Source organism: Ornithodoros turicata, chromosome 1, assembly GCF_037126465.1.
Source record: "Ornithodoros turicata isolate Travis chromosome 1, ASM3712646v1, whole genome shotgun sequence".
NCBI classification, from domain to species: Eukaryota; Metazoa; Arthropoda; class Arachnida; order Ixodida; family Argasidae; genus Ornithodoros; species Ornithodoros turicata.
In genome coordinates, this window is record NC_088201.1 from 41,287,045 (window position 1) to 41,301,044 (window position 14,000).

At 41.3% G+C, this 14,000-nt stretch overlaps 1 protein-coding gene across 10 annotated transcripts in view; it reads right to left on the bottom strand.

Moving 5' to 3' along the window:
- Window positions 1–3,602: 3,602 nt before the first annotated feature.
- Window positions 3,603–14,000, bottom strand: part of LOC135378078 (serine/threonine-protein kinase PRP4 homolog) — a 42,432-nt gene continuing 32,034 nt past the window's right edge. Inside the window, exons 17-24 of one of the 10 annotated variants that reach the window (XR_010418261.1) lie at window positions 11,075–11,212; window positions 8,720–8,788; window positions 7,497–7,591; window positions 7,044–7,105; window positions 6,908–6,993; window positions 6,762–6,845; window positions 3,862–4,049; window positions 3,603–3,750 (exon numbers count right to left, since the gene is read on the bottom strand). The gene's annotated coding sequence lies outside the window, so the exon portion shown is untranslated. Of the gene's footprint in view, window positions 3,751–3,861; window positions 5,589–6,761; window positions 6,846–6,907; window positions 7,592–8,719; window positions 8,789–10,769; window positions 11,213–14,000 lie in introns of those variants that run through there. The other 9 variants (XR_010418260.1, XR_010418258.1, XR_010418257.1 and 6 more) reach the window with 9 other exon arrangements.

Genomic DNA, 14,000 nt, shown 5'->3' on the forward strand with positions numbered 1-14,000 from the left:
TGAAGCCTTTTCTTGCAATTTCTTGCATGCTCAGGATGGACTCTGAAAATGCTTGTCAATGTGTGGTCCACTTCTTTTTATCTACAATTGCCTCGTACTGTCACCTACGACAAAAACAACCTGTGGCAAGAGTCCAATGGGCTGCTACCGGCCACTTCGCCGAACTCTTCGTGAATCATACACATTTTAGACATCTATGATACCTGCGAGACTCACACGATATCTGTCAGGTTCACACAGGTATCACTGAACTTTGTTTGAGCGAAAGTCATTGATGTACAGCTGCATGAAACATCTCATGACAGGCAACAGACACTGCAAGTAGGCAAAGGGATTTCTCTCCGGGAACGGCTGCTTGATGTCACCTTTGGTGTGTGCAGTAGTCTTAAAGGAGCAGCGAAATGACGTATAGGATTGCTCAAAACTCTGCTGCATTAATCGAGCAGTTTATCAGGAGCAACCGCACATTTTTTAAATTTTTTTTGCTGAATGGTGTCTTACCACTGTGTAATTCAATTTACAAAAAGACCTCAAAATTAGTCTTATTCGGAGCAGCACGACCTGGGAGGCGCAGCCCATCCCCTGCCGTGAAGCAAGTAACACAGTGTTAAGCAAGCTACCCGATCAGCCCTCTCATCAGGTCCCCGTGATGTCCACATCACTTATTGTCTTGCAGGCTCTCTAATGGTGTTGAGGGGTTTTTAGATTACCCGTCCACATTGAAGACCTCTCTCGCTACAGGTTTTTGTGCAAGAACGCTCGATTTTTCTCGTGCAACCTGCAGCAGCCAAAACTGAAACATTTACGGAGGAGTCTTTCTCTGCTCCTTTAACGAGTGCCTGTATTGCAGAAATGTGTTACACATTCTACCTTCTCTGTAATACATGTACTAATAAGTGTCCGCTATTGTTTGATATGAATAGAGCAAAATGTTTAGTTATGCATACATAGCTGAGTGTACGAAAATTACATGCCGGTTACAACAGTTGAATAGAAGCCGTAACATACTAGTAGAACAGAGCAAAAATCCATCTGCTTGCAACAAACCAGGAAAGTGTATATGTATCTTAAATTAGTCATGCGCTAATAATGGTAAGCATGCAGAAGCTTCAACTATTCGCTGTGCCCATTTTTACTCTGTCCTTGTCTGTTGGAATGCCTGTAGTCGTTTGCAACACAGCCTCTCCTGTTGAAGCCACACCTTCGTTTCATGGCGATGGGATGGGAAGCCAGACGTAGTGTACGTCTAGGATATAGTTCCCTTTCACTTTATCTATGCTAAGGCTATTGGTCGTATACCACTGTGACATTTTGTGATATCACTCTTACATGGGATGCTGATTTGTCGGCGTGCTAGTACTACTGGGAGCATGGTCATTTGGGAGCATGCTGGTGCAGGAGTGACGTTGCAAACGAGTATAGGCAGGGGCGAAGTCGGAGGGAGGTGGGCGGGGCCGTCTAGGACAGCGTGCTGCATACACTGCGTAAGATCAATTGAAGCACTTGATTGAGGAAGGGTAGGGACCCCTGTAAACCTCCCCTCCCCCACCTAGATCTGCCCTTGAGTATGGGCAATTCAAAATGCTTCATTCTAACAGATCCTGCAGTAGACATAGTACCATGCCATAAACGGCAATATCGCATCATTTGTGATAGCCGGCGAAAGTCCAGTTTGGAGTAACAACCGGCGTTTTCGTTCAGAGGTACGACAGCTATCACAATATCATGGTATTAGCATTGCTGTGATATTCTGAATAGTTGAAATAGTGTTTTCTCTTCTTGTGCACTGTATTTTCGTGGCAAGATGAAATTATCTGTGATTAAAAATCCCAATAGTGACACCAAGATCCCAACGGGCGTTTGACAGTAAGCGTCTGAACACGCATGTCACCAATGTTACTTTGAAGAAGCATCCATGGTCAGGAATATTGCAAGCAGTATAGTTAGTAGTGGTAGTTCTGAATGTACATTGCGTCCTACTTCGAAAATGGTCGTAGTTTTCACATCATGTGCGTGTTATTAGCATACTAAATCTGAGTGTATCGCCACGGAGTGTAATGGAAGTAAACTGTGATACTTTACCGTCTTTCAAAACATTTCAGACACAACGCCTCAGATGATGCAATAGCAGGTCATGCATTCTTGTTGTTTCTCGTACGAAATACGGAGTAATATGCCGAAACAAACTCTTGTTTGCAAAAAGTCCAATTCCAGGATTTTTTTATTTTTTATTTTACAATACAGGTGACTTCACAATTTCTAGTTTTGGTGGCAGAGTGCTTTTTTACAGGAAGGTTACGGCATCGCTGTTTTATGTATCAGTTAATTTCTCGAAATGGTGCATGTATGGGCACTATTGTTGTGACAATGTAGTGTACATTATCGCTGTATGTGAGTCCCTACGCTCGTCGCTTTGCCAATTGAAGCCACGTTACGCATCCTGCTGACATTTGCTAGTATGCGTGCCGCTAATGGTGTGGGAACTCATATATGGTGCCAGTACGAGTCACATGTGTAGGCACGTCATTTCAAAGCAGTTTCAAACTTACATATGGTCCACTAAGTATTAACTTATAATACGTTACTAAGTCCTGGCGGACACTCATGGCGTTTACACGCGACACCTAATACTGTCTCGCACAATATAATGTCAATGTTACTGTCTAGATGTAAGCTAAACAAATCGCCAAATGTGTGGTATGCTTTCGATGAAGCGACAAGTGATGGTGAAGCTGTACTTGTGTGTAGATAAAACAGCGTGTTTTTCCTTCTTGTGCTGGAGCTTGTTCGTTTCTAATGAAAAGTTGCACTATCGTGTCTTCATAGCCACACGAGAATAGACATCTGACAGCAATAAAAATTATTTCAATCGCCGTCTTGGTGGTCTTCATGAAATGCGAGCAATGTTAACACCAGCCCATCATCCTCCCCGAATTTAGTCGTCCAAGCTGTCACTTTAAGGTATTCAAGAAGCGGAGTATGCAACCATTGCACATTTGGCAAGACTCTAGACCTGAATCAATACGCAGTTTTAATAGGGTATCCGCCAAGCACTTTGGGGTCGAAGGAGGTTTCACTGCGCAAAACACTGTTTGGGTTCTGGGCATGCACAGTGATGACTCATGTTTCTTTGGTACCCCATTGAGATCACAACGATTTCTTTTAATGTTCCTTTTATGTGCCTTCTATGGTGCTGTTATAATGCATAAAATAGAACAAACTGCTTCCTGTCCGATTCTGTTTGAGTGGGATCAAACCTAGCGTAAACAAAGCCTGATCACTTATGCAATGTGACTTGCAATCTTGCAATCTCCACATGATCTCAGCAGCCTTAGCTATGGAGACGAGCCATCCTCAGCCACATGGGTAGCCACTGGTAGCCACAGAAAGCTTGTGGTTGAAATCGTATGCGGCTATTGGCTGAAGCAGGCTGAAGATGATGACATCGCGGCTATGTCCACATGACAAAGAAGTGGGAGGAGGCATTAAGCAGGTTTTCTGTACCTAGGTGGCGCTGGTAAGACTCAATTGACCTCAATGACCTTGGCTCTAACATAGTTCCAATTTTCGATGAAATATCTAAACAAATTAGAAACGAGAGCCTCGTATGACTTTTCTTTTATTGCAAAATAGGGCCGCTTTGGCCACACAAGAATTTCTTTAGCAAGAAATGTCCATGAGTTGCCTTGCTGTGTGTAGTGGAACAAGGCATTCCATGTTCTCTGATACCACTCATGCTCTTGGGGCAACCTGCACCGAAGCAACACAAACTTTACTCACTGGTGGAGAGCATTGCTCACAAACCAGAACCAAGCTCATGTGAATTTTCATTCCCTTCTTCATAAAAGTGTTTTTTCTCACCCTCTCTCTTGATTGATGCAATTCGCTGTGTGCGCACCTTCCTGGAGTTTTGCGATTCATAGCAGGAGGTCGATTGTGAGGCCTCGTTCTCAAAGATTTGGCAACTTGCGAGTGAGGAAAGTTGAGTGTTGTCTCTAGAGCTTCCCTCTGGATGTATTCGACCACAGATAAATTGGCAATGCACATGACTGCGAAAAAGCCAAGACAAGCCGCGACGGCTCAGATTGTGCAGGGAATAGACACCTCACGTTCCATGTGAACATTTTATTAACTCCCTGGAACCTCAAAGTCCTGCTCAGGCTTGGACAAAGATACTGAGAACACTGTCAGATACTTCATACGTGGTCTGCACTTCATCCGGTAACCGAGGACATACCACACAATACCCAATTAGACGAGTGAGGAAGCACCAGGTCAATAAATCAAAAGAAGAGCTCATAGGGAGAGGGATTACAGAAGACCTGACCATCAAATGCAGACATGATTGTACACACAGGAAGTGACAGGTGTAGGTAACAGAGTCTGTGGGCGTTGGAAATGAAGGCAAAAGGCGTTTATGCATTAAAAGTAATTAAACAATGCATTAACACAAACAAAGTGTCATTTCCAATATTCTATAAAAGGATGGAAGCAGAGTGTAAGCTCTGTCATAAAATGGACACCACTAGATGCTGAGTCTCTCAGTTTAACACACTAATCCTTCTAGCTCATGAACCGCACAACACGCTGTCATTTTATTGCTCTTCATTCTGGCCTCAATCCCACTCTGGAGTGCAATACAGGAGCAGCTACCCCGTCCTCCTTGCCCAGTGGGCAGGGTGCCTGCAAGTGAGCACCTCCCTTGCAGACGAATGTCACGCCTACGTCATAGTGGGTGCAGTCTCCGGAAGCAGGGGAAATTTTGTACAGAATAGCCGGATTTGCATCATGAGTTATGTGGACTGGGACAATCAAACGATGGATGATGCATCCATAGCTTGAACCTTTCACTGAATCGCCTGAATATTGCACGCTGCGCTTCCCATGGTCTCATGTGGTATGTAAAAAATCACTCAAGTCACCGCGTAACAGTAATAGACATTACCAACACTTCAATATTAGCCAATCATTTTCGTTTTCTGGGCCCGTTTGCATAAAAGTTGAGTACGAGTCTTAGACTCAATCTCAAGAGCCTTGACAGTGCGTTAAGCTCATGCTCGCTGCTCATGTGGGAAGTACACTGCCAAAGCTGTGAGTCGAAGACTCGAGCTCAACTTTTATCCAAATGGGCCCCAACCACTACCATTACCAGTGCCAACTTTAGTAACGTAGCATTTCTATTTCTCCCTGGTTGTGAAGGTGATCACTGACATCTGTCTTCTAGTTTCTAGAAATCAGTTACAGGTCAGCCCTCCTTATGACAAATGATGACATCGAAAAATTAACAGATTGGTAGCATGTAAACTTAATGTAGGCAATTGAAGATGTAAAAAAAAATGTATTAAAGGCTACTTTATCACCAGACCAAATAATGTGATACATCTAAATATCACCATAAAGCTATGCTTTTTGCTCAAATGAATTCACAAATAAACTAGCAAGTTAGGAGACACAAGTGAGTCTAATGCCCCTCCATTAATTTGCACAGCATTGCTGTTAGACCACATGAAGTTGAAATTCAATACCACTTCTTAGAGGTGATTATCGCAGCACTGTCCAGATTATCAGATGAAATCCGAGAAAGCTCTCTGCACAGTGGAGACCACAGGGGATAGTAGTATACAGAGAGAGAGAGAGAAAGGTATCACAGGAGTTATTGGATGTTTTTACATTTAAAAATTCAAACTGAAAATTTCATATACAGCACACATAAAATGACAAGCATAAGTACTGTAAATTTTTCTCATTGCTAATTTCAGTTTCTCATAATCTCAATGCATAAATAGTTATACTGGCACTCTTCACTGCTTAATGTGTAAAAGCCCACGGCTGCAATGTGGCAGACTGAAATATGGCAGTCATTGAAAGCGCCACACAACAATGGAATCAAACCATGCACCACTCCATTGCCGGTTAAGTGTGCTAACCACTATGCTATGCTGGCACCTTGAAGCTTGTGCTGTGTTTGTCTGTTTGTATGTTCCAGCATCAGAACAGTTACTTTCCATCAAGCACATGGCTTTTGCTTTCAAACATCACAGATGTATTGATGCTGCAGATATATTGTGCTACTCAATTATAACTTTGTTTCCTGTGTGACACACAGCTGTGTCCTCTTTTGGTTGTCAAGACATCCTGTTCTTTATTCCTCTAACATTCGATAAGTGCAGAGGAGACACTGTAAAGCCGCTCAAACTTTCGTTCAATGTTGTAGTTCTTTCCCATGCCTTGCAATTTCCGTCTGATGTAATATGTTTTCTTTTGTTCTCTCTTTTCATTCGCAAAAAAAAAAAAAAAAAATCATTAGGGTTTCACTGTACTGAAAACTGTGTGTGTGTGTCTGTGTGTGTACTGGCTCAATAAATGGCTTCAGAAAATCCAAGACAGCACAGCGCCGCTCTGAACTATAGGAACTTTTGTTACGAGAAAGGAGGAGACAGTCTCCTCTCTCCGCCCTTAGTCCATAACTATGAAGGTCAGCAAAAACAAAACGTGAAAGGCGTGCACAAGGAGCACCGAATTTCTTGAGTCTATTTCATAACTTAGAGCTACACAACACTAGCAGCTTTTGCTGCACAAGGCACTGCTAGCAATAGTGCATTATCTCTTGGATCATTGAAGCTCTGAAGTAAAATACAACACATTTGCCCATTAAGCTCTGCTCCTTGCTGCCCTCATGCTGCCTCCATTGTTTACTGCAGCTTCAGGTAGTGTGAAAGCAAAGGTTCTCACCAATCGACATTTTTGAGAGACTAACTCACCAGTTCTCCTGAATTTTCTTTCGTCTCCACTGGTGCATAAGAATTCTTGGATGAAACCAACATGCTCGCAAAAATGGCTAATATCTTAAAGGAACAAGTTGTTTCTCACAAAAAAACATAGTTTATACATATCACCATTCACTTACAATGTCGTTACCTTATTTGTTGTATGTTCCTGCAAAAGGCAATTCTTGCAAAAGACATTCTATTTTTTGGAGTGCTCCACTGATGACTGAAAAAATACACCTGCATGTGATAATGTTTAACACCCATTATACTTACCTTCATTCAGGATTCTTAAAATATGCCATAAGAATCGAGTTCCAAGGGCAGCTGAGGCCAGCCTGGAAAGGAAAGGGCAGGAGCAGGAAACTATCCAACAAAACTTTTAGCTGAAGGCTGCAATGGTGCTAGACCTACAGCAGCCACAGCTATACAGAAAAGGACGAAAGAGCTGTTACACCCGTTCTTCAAACTGATCAAAATAAAGAACAATGCCTGCCACCATACAAATCACTACGAGAGCCATTAAACATAGGATAGTTCTGAAAAATAACTAAGATATGATGCTGCAAGGCAAAAATAGTACATCGTAATACTGCACTGCCTTGAGCTAGCACATGGCCACATAACTGCTTACAACACACTAAAAGCTCAAGAGGAAACCAGCATGTAAGAGAAATCTATACCCTACTGCAGTGCCACAGAACATTACAGACACCCTGTGTCCTCTACCTTGGCGATATGGGGTTGTCAGCCATATTTTCGCATTCTTCAATGAACATCTCCATGGATCAACCTCCCTGGTCAGTCACAGGTGTAATAGCCAACTGAACAAAAGAAATACAACAAAAAGCTCATACTTCAGCAGATGTCAGAATTATAAGCCAATGCAAATATCATGCTACTGATGTGTCAAACAATCGTTGAGATCTCCATAAGTTTAAAGTCTGGGGCTGTGGAATAGTGTATTTTAACACTATCACATATAAATGGAATAGTGATAGGGGTGATTTGCACAATGCGACCTCGGATGCACAGCCAAGCTGCACCATGTGAACGTCATGGTGAAATCACTTCTGGAGAGTTTTGTGCTCAACTAGTTTGTATAACTTTGCCGTTTATGGCATAATTTGCATTGCATCTGTATGTACTGTTGAATGTGAGATGTGAGTTGTGCAATGATCACATAAACAATAATGTAATAGTAATAGTAAGCTGAACACAATTGGTGGCGTAATGTTCACAGAATGTGGTAGTGACTTGAACTCCAAATCTAGGGCCCAGTTCAGAACTAGGGCAATTGTTGGACATGCGACCATGCACTTGTGGATAAAGTTTTACTATCAGTGCAACTGGACGTGAACTACACAGAGCTGACTTAGCAGTGCTTCTCATACTTTTGTATGCTCTTCAAGGCTTCCGAGTGCATTCAAGCAAATGCTGCGTGCATGTTTATGTTAAAGAACTAATGTGTTTGTATATGCGCACCACACAGACATCAATATGACAGCTGAGCCATTATATCGATAATATCACTACTCAATTCGAACTCTAACAGGAACATACTTCTTATTCTGTTTTACATTTTCAAGTAGGTATTCACACAGCCCCGGGAAAGTGCTTAAGCATTTCTGTAATGTAAGCAATCTTACTATGAGTCATAAAGAATGCTGACAGATACAAAGAGAAGTCAGTAAGTTGCCTGACTAATTTGATAAAATTCGATTATGGATGACACATGATGCTTGCATTGGTAATGTTCATGGTATGTATATTGTTGAAGATACAGCATAAAATGCTGAGTTTTTTTGCTCATATATATATATATATATATATATATAACAAATCTTTCAATAACTAACAATTGATGCAAAATAGCTTTTGAGAAAGCAATGATCCACAATTTGGAAAGCTGCTAGACAAGACATCCGAATGCAAGAACAGGAATTAATTACCACAAGTTAGTACAACCGGTAACCAATCATGGTGTGAAGCAATGCCTGTCCAGCCAGGGATGGTGCCACCTATATACAAATAGCAGAATATTATCAACAACAAGAAAACAACATTCCTCTGTTTGGAAAGCTGAACACATGCATACAATGACCAGAAGAACTACTAGTTCGATGTATGAATGTGATGGGTAGCTATTTAAAAACTGCAACAATACTAATGTTTATTAACATTATTTTTTAACAATGAGCTCACAATGACTTTCCACTGCAAACACACTGACCTACTTGTGGATTCAATAGAAAATCATTGCCGGGAATGAGTGTGGGATGCTGCTTTTGTAGCAAACAAGTGGAATACAAGTTAGACCTTCTTTAACTAGCTGTCATGAAGAATGCGAAGTCTCTAGGAAGTAGTGTACACTCTCATTAATGTTGGTGGCACGTTAAATGCACCTTGTAACATCAGGATAGGGGATGAAGTACTTCAGTCATCGGTTTTTAATACACTTCAGCCGGTACGCTAAAGACATTTAGTGGTGGCATAAACACTCGTCATATGCTGCAGGTTCAGTACTTAGTTGCATTTTCACTGCATTCAACCAAAATTGATGGCTGATCAATACAACCCTATATTGGAGGGGCTGCAACATTTTGGGTCCGTTTCTATTGAGTAGATGTACCAGGCAATACTTTGTGTTGGTGGTAGCCTTTGATAATACTTTACATCCACAAGTGTGATATCTACGTTGAAATTCACACCCACAAATTCCAAAACTGATGCCGCATTGGCAGCACAGTGGAAAACTCAACCACCACTGCTTGCATATCTAAGAAAGGCTGTTGCCCATGGATATCACCCATGGACAGGTCACATGCTTTGGAGAACTACTAGGCAAAAGTGAGGGCACACGTACTGTGATGCCATTGTGGCAGGGTGTGGCGTGCTTAAGAGGGTATATATACCTCTTTGAGTACACAAGAGAAGTGGGACATATTTATAGGGTACATTGTCATGCAAGACTACGGGCACATGATTAACCTGCCATGAGAATGAATACGTCAAACCACTTATCAGGGTATTGAAGTTCCTTTCTTATTTCTTCAGTTCATTATACTTTAGTGATATGAAATTGCCGGTATGTCTCGTTTAAATGCAGCTGCACTGGTATAGTTGAGAAAAGCTGGCTTGGCAATTATAAGTTGTAGGCAGTAGCATTGTCCACTCTTGAGTATATAATTCCAGTATCCCTCCCTCCACATACTTATGATGTAATTTCCATATATTTCCTTTCAACAGAAATACATATTGATATTTCAATCATTGTGTTTAGTTGTAGTTGACAATTTCCATTAATCAGCAGTTGAGTAATGATGTAGAGCAGACACCATACAGATAAGTAACTTATTAGAATGCATTTCATGTGCGCGCGGCACCACTCAGAGTGCATAATACCCTAGTTTGCGTTTAAGCAAGAAAAATACTGAAATCACATAATCAATGTTGAACTCAGCTGACTAGTGAAAGCCACTGTAAACTTAAACGGTTATGAGAGTGAACCTCAAGCTATACCAGATAGCAATAGAAGCCATTCTTTTGCAACGCCTTTACAACAATGTCACCCTGTGAAGCAGTTTTACAGCAAAGGAGGTGATAGCTGCTAGAAAATCAGATGCGAAACTGTTGCTGCTGTGATATCACAACAGGCTCTGCCCAGCTCCCATGGGCACTGGGCCTGGGTGGGGTCACAGATTTCTGAGAACCAATAGGTATGATTAATGACTAAGTATACGAATGACTAAGTTATATGATACAGTATCTCATAACTACCACCAATATCAGTGTGTCTCAACCCCACTAAGCACTTGAACAGTACTGTAGAGCTGTGCCGAAAGTCTGGTCTATAAGGAAGAGCTGCCATAGATGCGGTTGGTGTTGGTGCAGCACTACTTAGACAACACATGTTAATCGGCACCATATGAAATCAAACTAAATCAAATGTAGCAGGAATATGGTGCTGCTCACACAGATATTAACAACTGATGCACTATGTCTGATCAATCTGCAATCTTTATTCTGCTTGTAATGACACAAGTACTTCTGGATTACAGTAAAGGATGACAAGCTGGAATCTAGTTCTTTGGAAAAAGTGCCTTAAAAAACTGTTGAGGTCCAATGTAAAAGCTAGGTAACAAAATACAAAAGCAACATAGATGCTAAGAAAATTCCTAACAGTCCTACAATAAAGTGCACTACAATACCAAGAACTAGATACCCAGCTACAGTTTGCCATGAGTTGTATGATCCACATTTCACAAAAATGAAACAGCACTGAAGAGAGTCATACCACAAAATACCTGTCAGAAGATAGGTGGTGATCTTTTTAGCTTTCAATGAAATGAGGCAGCTCCTATAAACAACCACATTGCAAGACTGGCCAAACAGTAGCAACAACTGATTTGTAACTGACACCACTTAAACAGTTCCATTGGCACCTAGAAAGAAAAATAAAAACCTTAACATCCACAGAGAGTAAGCACAAAAATGCAGTAAAACTGGCACACACTTTAGCAAATTCCTGAATACCGACACAAGTGTAGTATGCCTTTTCTCTTGGCACTTTCTTTTCCAAACATAACACGAGATCAGTGCAACCCTTGAGCTCACAACGTCGCATAATTGGCAACAGCAATGACACATTTCAAAATCATAATCCCAAGATTCTAAATGTAGCCAATACCCCATTTATCGAAACAGCAAATAGAAATATCTAAGTCAACCACATGCTGTTCATGATGAGCAGCATCCTCAGTAATAACAGGAAAAAACAAAAATGTCACATAGTATAGATCGCTGCCTTATACATTTAGCAAATGCAGAAATGGTCCCCATTTAAATGGTGCTGACATTGGTCACAATCTGTATACTAAAAGCCCTACTCTTAACAGCAATCAACAATAACACACACAGTACTGTACACTATTAGGGACAGCAAGTATGAAAGCATGATGAACCAAGAAATGTATTTTAAGTTAATTTTTGCTTGCACTCAAAACTGCAAAAGTGAGCTAGCATCATGCCTGACATATATGTATGTACATTTTGCAATTAAATTTGTTCTGTGGTCAGCTACACAAGTGTTGCACTGGGGCATGAGGCAACAGCACGTCACATCAAAAGTTACTCTCTGGGTAGTTGAATAAGACCTTCGGTAAGAATCCTTCTCAAAGGTACCACAAAATACCAAACAAAACAAACTGTTTGTATCAATACTTAATATAAGAGTCCAACATTTATAAAAAGAAAAGAATTGGGCAAGTTTGTCAAGAAGAAAGCATGAATTTCCCTGTGTAGGAACACTGATAGAAGGCATCTGAATGGAAAAAGGGTGAACTCTGAACCTCAGCTGAGGGTAGTGCAATATTACTACCATATGTGGCTACTAGGACTAGCTCATCCATGTGTTGGAAAAATAATTTGTTTCATTTGTGCTGCCCAAGCAAACTGTGCCTGCAGACTGAGATGTTTTCGTAAGTCAGGTCAACATGAGCAATCATGGTGCAAACTGTGCAGCTAAGAGAGTGGCCCATACAGGCAACTCCTTCAGAAATGTCATGCAAAAAGTAATTATGCACCAGGATGGGCTTGTTCCGACCCAAGAACATGAACCAGAAGATGGTAGGAACCATCAGGCCGCCATCACTAAAGAAAGTGCAAACACAGCATGTTTGCTTCTGCAGATGCCTAACATGATTTCTGATGTCTGAGCAAATAATTTGCTGCCTGTGTATACTACACTACGAACTGGTAGTGAAAAATGAAGTCTGGAGGCAATATGTAAACTAACTGTTGGCCATACCATGGAATGCCCATGTCAGAAACTAACCTAGAGTCACGGGAATACTTAACTATCAAATTCTTGGAACAAAACATACCCAACCCCACAGCAGCAGTACAGTCATGAAGAGAAAGCACCACAGCATCTAATGCAATGATACCATGGCATCCATACCCACAACACAAAATGCAAAGTGGAAAGTCTGAAATTATCAATTATAGTGGTGGAGACGTTATGGAGAGCTGTGTGTGCACCAAGAGCTATGATAAGATGTACAGCACTGGTAGTTTAACTTCGAGCACTCTGAGGGAGCCCCAAACAAGACCCCATGTTTTAGAAACAAATAGACATACCAAGTGTACAGATTTGGTCCATTCATGTATCAACCATCTATTCGTTGCATTTCAATAGTCACCAACAGATAACTAGTGGTACTGTACATAAGTGGCTGTGAACGGGCAAGGCACTAAGGTGACATGTGCCAAGGTGAAATGTGAGATGTGATGCAACTCACATACAATACAAAGTTGTAAAGTAGTAATGTAGCTATAGTGATGACCGTTTCAAGGAAAATACAGACCAATACTTTGCATCACGATGCTCTGGTTGAATTGCTGTCAGCAAAAGGTACTCTAATAATCCCAGATAAACAAGAGGCACTCAGCATAAAAGAGTATGAGTGGACATTGCAGGTCATCGTGACGAGTGTACATTGAAGTGGCAAGACATGCTATGAAGTGGGCATGTGAGTTTCGGAAGAAATGCTGACCAATGTCAAGCATTCTTTGCATCATGATGCTCTAGTTGGATTGCTGTGAGCAACGTATGTTAAGCTCCATATGACATCATATGCACAACACATAGTTGATACAGTTAAATTGTTGATGGAGTTGAAACTCGTGCTCTTGAGGGGCACGGTTTCATAACTGCCAAGAACAACTGTAAGCGAATGCTCAAGATTCAAACTGGGCTTAGTCCTCTTGTAATATACAGCGGAACCTCCTTAATAAGTACCCTTCTAAGCAGTAGTTCTGCGTAATACACAGTGACCTCAAATCTACGACACTGTTGCCATTAAAACCAATGCATTCAATGAAACAATTAAGCGGTAGTGGTTTATCACATATCTATTGGTTAGTACGTACTTCATCATATACGAGCTCAAAGCGGCCCGTGACTGAGCTAGTTGTGGTATAAACAAATGTGGACTGTGAAATAAAGTTGTAGAACATACGCGGTGACACAGATGTGCTATTATCAGCGGTGACAGCTAGTGTGACACTGAGAGGGGAGCTGAAGGAGTGAGGCAAGAGGCTCCCTCTCACAGCACTGCGAAATGAGGGTGGCTGGCACTTTCTGCGTATCTGAAACAACGATTTTCGAATATATATACACATATATTTTTTTTTCTTTTTTTTTCAGCTGTTGCCAGTGGAACACGAAAC